The sequence below is a fragment of the Penaeus japonicus genome, unplaced genomic scaffold (assembly GCF_977035675.1).
Source record: "Penaeus japonicus unplaced genomic scaffold, GWHDUDI00000001_assembly GWHDUDI00001506, whole genome shotgun sequence".
In the NCBI taxonomy this organism is placed as follows: Eukaryota; Metazoa; Arthropoda; class Malacostraca; order Decapoda; family Penaeidae; genus Penaeus; species Penaeus japonicus.
The window spans coordinates 1-5307 of NW_028235908.1; the positions used below are offsets into that span (position 1 = coordinate 1).

General features: G+C 28.5%; 1 long non-coding RNA gene across 1 annotated transcript; it reads left to right on the forward strand.

Moving 5' to 3' along the window:
* The first annotated feature begins 3242 nt into the window (after positions 1-3242).
* LOC147466365 (uncharacterized) lies at positions 3243-3617 on the forward strand. The gene is made up of 2 exons (XR_015190905.1): positions 3243-3377; positions 3522-3617. It is a non-coding gene; the product is annotated as an uncharacterized LOC147466365 (long non-coding RNA).
* The last annotated feature ends 1690 nt before the right edge of the window (positions 3618-5307 follow it).

The following is a 5307-nucleotide window of genomic DNA, read 5'->3' on the forward strand; positions in this document are numbered from 1 at the left end:
ATTGATTTAAAAAAAAAAGGGGTGCCAAAAAAAAAAGAAAAAATTTTATAAAAAAAAATTGGTTTTTATAAGAAAAAAAAAAAAAAAAAAAAAAAAAAAAAAAAAAAAAAAAAAAAAAAAAAAAAAAAAAAAAAAAAAAAAAAAAAAAAAAAAAAAAAAAAAAAAAAAAAAAAAAAAATATATTAAAAAAAAAAAAAAAAAAAAAAAAAAAAAAGAAAGAAAAAAAAAAAAAAAAAAAAAAAAAAAAAAAAAAAAAAAAAAAAAAAAAAAAAAAAAAAAAAAAAAAAAAAAAAAAAAAAAAAAAAAAAAAAAAAAAAAAAAAAAAAAAAAAAAAAAAAAAAAAAAAAAAAAAAAAAAAAAAAAAAAAAAAAAAAAAAAAAAAAAAAAAAAAAAAAAAAAAAAAGAAAAAAAAAAAAAAAAAAAAAAAAAAAAAAAAAAAAAAAAAAAAAAAAAAAAAAAAAAAAAAAAAAAAAAAAAAAAAAAAAAAAAAAAAAAAAAAAAAAAAAAAAAAAAAAAAAAAAAAAAAAAAAAAAAAAAAAAAAAAACGCATTCAGTTAATTAAGAAAATCATTGCGAAAAAAAGTGCAAAAAAAAAAGACGATCTAAAAAAAAAAATTAAATAACGTTGGCCTTTGATAACGAACGGATACAGTCAATTCACTGATTTTATTTAAGGAAAATAATTGCGAAAAGTCAAAAAAAAATACGATCTGAAAAAGCAAAAGCTTAAATCGTGAGCATTTTTACGAAGGAACATTCAAATGATTTTGTATTTAAGGAAATAATTCGAAAAAAAGGTGCACGAAAAAAATGACGATGAAAAAACCAAAAATTAAAACACTTGAGCCATTTGATAACGAAACGAAAATCAATTCAGATTTTGTTATATTAAGAAAATCATTGCAAAAAAAGGACAAAAAAAAAAAGCGATCTGAAAAAACCAAAAATGCTTAAATACTTGACCTTTTGTAACGAAAGAATACAGTTAAATGATTTTTGTATATAAAGAAAAAAGGGGAAAAAAGTGAAAAAACAATGACGATCCTGAAACACCAAAACGCTAATACCGTACTTTGAAACGAAACGATCATTTATTTGATTTTGTATTAAAAAATCAATTAAAAAAAGTCAAAAAAAAAATACGTCCTGAAAAAAGCAAATGCTTAAAACAGTGAGCCTTATCAAAGGATCATCAATTCACTGATTTTGTTATATAAGGAAAACAATTGCGAAAAAAGGTGCGAAAAAAAAAAAATGACATCCTGAAAAAAAACCAAAATCTTAAATACACTTGACCATTATAACAAACGGTACAGTCAATTCAGATTTTGTTATATAAGGAAAATCAATTGCGAAAAGTCAAAAAAAATGACGACTAAAAACAAAATCTTAAATACTTACATTGTACGAAACATAATTCCTGATTTTTTTATATAAAGGAAAATAATTGCAAAAATCAAAAAAAAATACATCCTGAAAAGCCAAAATGTAAACATTGCATTTATAAGAAACGATACGTTCATCAGATTTTTTATATTAGAAAATCAATGCGAAAAAGGTGCAGAAAAAAAAGACATCCTAAAAAAAAACCAAAAAGCTTAAATACACGTAGCATTTGTAACAAACTACATTCATCAGATTTTGTTTATATTTTTTTTTTTTTTTTTTTTTTTTTTTTTTTTTTTTTTTTTTTTTTTTTTTTTTTTTTTTTTTTTTTTTTTTTTTTTTTTTTTTTTTTTTTTTTTTTTTTTTTTTTAAACGGAATACAGTTTAATTCACTGATTTTGTTATATTAAAGGGAAAAAATCAATTGCGAGAAAAAAGGTGCAAGAAAAAAAAAATGACGAACCTGAAAAAAGCCAAAAAGGCATAAGAAACACGGGTGAGCCATTTTGATAACGGAACGGAAAACAGTTCAATTTCACTGATTTTTGTATATATTAAAGGTGAAATCAAAAAACAAAAATCAATTGCGGTTAGGAAAAAAGGTTGCACGAAAAAAAAATAAAAATGGACGATCCTGAAAAAAAACAGCAAAAATGCTTAATATACACGTTTTGAGCCATTTTGTAACGAAACGGAAATTACAGTTTCAATTCACTAATTATTGTTATATTAAAAGGGAAAATCAATTGCTGAGAAAAAGGTTGGCACGAAAAAAAAAAGTGACGATCCTGAAAAAAAGCCAAAAATGCTTAAGATACACGTTTGAGCCATTTTGATAACCGAAACGGGCATACAGTTCAATTCACTGATTTTTGTTATATTTAAAGGGAGAAAATCAAATTGCGAGAGAAAAAAGGTGCACAAAAAAAAAAAAAAAAAATGACGATCCTGGATAAAAAAAAGCCATAAACTGTTTTAAGATTACACGATTTAGATTGCCCCATTGTGGGGATAACGCAACGGAATACAGTTTCAATTCATGATTGATATTTTGTTATATTAAAGGGAAAATCAATTGCGGAGAAAAAAGGTGCACGAAAAAAAAAAATGACCGATCCTGAAAAAAAACCCAAAAATGCTTAAGATCCCCCTGTTTTGAAGCCATTTTGATATAACGAAAACGAGAATACCAGTTCAATTCATGATTTATTGTTATATTAAAGGGAAAATCAATTGCGAGAAAAAAGATGCACGAAAAAAAAAAAAGAGAATCCTGAAAAAAAGCCAAAAATGCTTAGATACACGTTTGGGAGCATTTTGATAACGAAACGGCATACAGTTCAATTCACTGAGTTTTGTTATTATATTATAGGGAAAATCAATTGCGAAAAAAAAGGTGCACAAAAAAAAAAAAAGACGATTCTGAAAAAAAGCCAAACATGCTTAAGTACACCGTTTGTAGCCATTTTGATAACGAAACGGAATACAGTTTCAATTCAACTGTTTTTGTTTTATATTAAAGGGAAAATCAATTGCGAGGAAAAAAGAGTGCACGAAAAATAACAAAATGACGATCTGAAAAAATAGCCAAAAATGCTTAAGATACACGTTTGAGCCATTTTGGATAACGAACGGAATACATTCAATTCATGATTTTTGTAATTAAAGGGGAAAATCAATTGCAGAGGAAAAAAGTGGTGCACGTAAAAAAAAAATGACGATCCTGAAAAAAAAACAAAAATGCTTAAGATACACGTTTGAGCCATTTTGATAACGAAACGGAATACAGTTCATTCACTGATTTTGTTATAATAAGGGGAAAAAATCAAAAGCAAGAAAAAAGGAACACGAAAAAAAAAAAAAATGACGATCCTGAAAAAAAGCCAAAATGCTTAAGATACACGTTTGGGACATTTTATTAACGAAACGGAATACAGTTCAATTCACTGATTTTTGTTATATTAAAGGGAAAATCAATTGCGAGAAAAAAGGTGCACAAAAAAAAAAAATGACGATCCTGAAAAAAAGACAAAAATGCTTAAGATACACGTTTGAACCATTTTGATAAAGAAAGGAATACAGTCAATCTCATGATTTTTGTTATATTAAAGGGAAAATCAATTGCGAGAAAAAAGGTGCACGAAAAAAAAAAAAAATGACGATCCTGAAAAAAAGCCAAAAATGCTTAAGATACACGTTTGAGCCATTTTAGTAACGAAACGGAATACAGTTCAATTCACTGATTTTTCTTATATTAAAGGGTAAATCAAATGCGAGAACAAAAGGTGCACGAAAAAAAAACTGAACGATCCTTGAAAAAAAAGCCAAAAAATGCTTTCAAGATACAAGTTTGCGCCATTTTCATAACGAAACGGAATCAGTTTCAATTCGCTCTGATTTTTGTTTATATTAAAGGGGAAAATCAAGTGCGATAAAAAAAAAGGGGCACGAAAAAAAAAAAAAATGCCGATCTGAAAAAAAAAAAAAATGCTTAAGATACACGTTTGAGCCATTTTGATAACGAAACGGAAAACAGGTCAATTCACTGATTTTTGTAATATTCACGGGAAAAATCAATTGCCCGAAAAAAAGGAAAAAAAAAAAAAAAAAAAAAGACGACCTGAAAAAAAAAAAAATCTTAAAATTTTTAACCATTTTGAACAAAACGGTACTTCAATTTATATTTTTGAATTTTAAGGGGAAAACAATGCAAAAAAAAGTGCAAAAAAAAAAAACATCCTAAAAAACCAAAATCTTAAATACCTTGACCTTTTTAAAACGGAAACGTGTCGCGGTCGATGGCGCCGTCCATTCGCAATCGCCCTCGATTACGTTACATAACGGTGCGCCCTGCCTCAATTAGGATTGAAATTGAACGCCATGACTTTGCAGGAACGTATCCTGAGCGAGGAAGCAATATTGAAACTCCAGTGACCCCTGGCAACCCCTTATGGCGATAACATCGAGTGCCGTTAATACGACTCGCGCCGCTTACATCATCTCGCCTGCTTTCCGGTTCGACGTAGCAGCATGACAAGTGATCCTTATCAACCTTGAACATATCAGGCAACATTCCCAGCATCCCCAGGCCTGAAAAGATAATATAAACATTAGGTTGCAGTTGCCAATGCCACCAGAATCATCGCTGCACTTCTTCTGCGCTTCTACGACGTAAATCGCGTTGTCGCGCCGCATTCGTCATCTTTTAAATGTTTATCATGTTATTTTAGGGATGTAAGAGTTTTCATTTCAAAATGCTGAGGATATATATTTGTGTTGATGACACTGCATACGTAATCTTTTGTACACAAACATCGAGCTTTTATTGCATAAAGAAGGTCGGAGGTGTTTCTTAAAGCAGCAGCATCTTAGGACGTTTAATCGGTTTTGCATTTTTACTTATTTCTTCAGTTTTAAGAGCTTTTTACGCCTTTTTAGCGTATTTTTATTCCCGGAAAAGTCTTTGTTTACATTCGGGTTTTGTTTTTTATTTTCGTTAAGTTCTTACCTCTGCGTTTTAAGAGTTCATTTTATTTTTCCACTAATTCCATTTAAGAGAACAGTATTTCATTTTTAGTTATTTTACGTTTTTATTTTAACCTTTACGTAGTATTGTAAGATAACTCGAAAGCTCTGGATAAAAGACTGCCACGTGGCTTCCAGCGGGGGCCCGCTTCCAGCCTTTGTTCACACGCTGTCTTGTCAGAAAGCTCTGTCTCTCTCTCGGTACCCTGGCTGATTTTTCCATCTCGTCCCGCAACCGATAAGTTATTGGTCGTGTACAGTTGTGGAATTCAGGTCGAGAGTGGTGTTTATTCATCAAAATTAACCGCCGGAACGCCAGGTATAACATAGACAAAAGTGCCTTTTTTTTTACTTTATTCGTGACTAAATTCTGCAGAAAAACTATATATTGTGGTG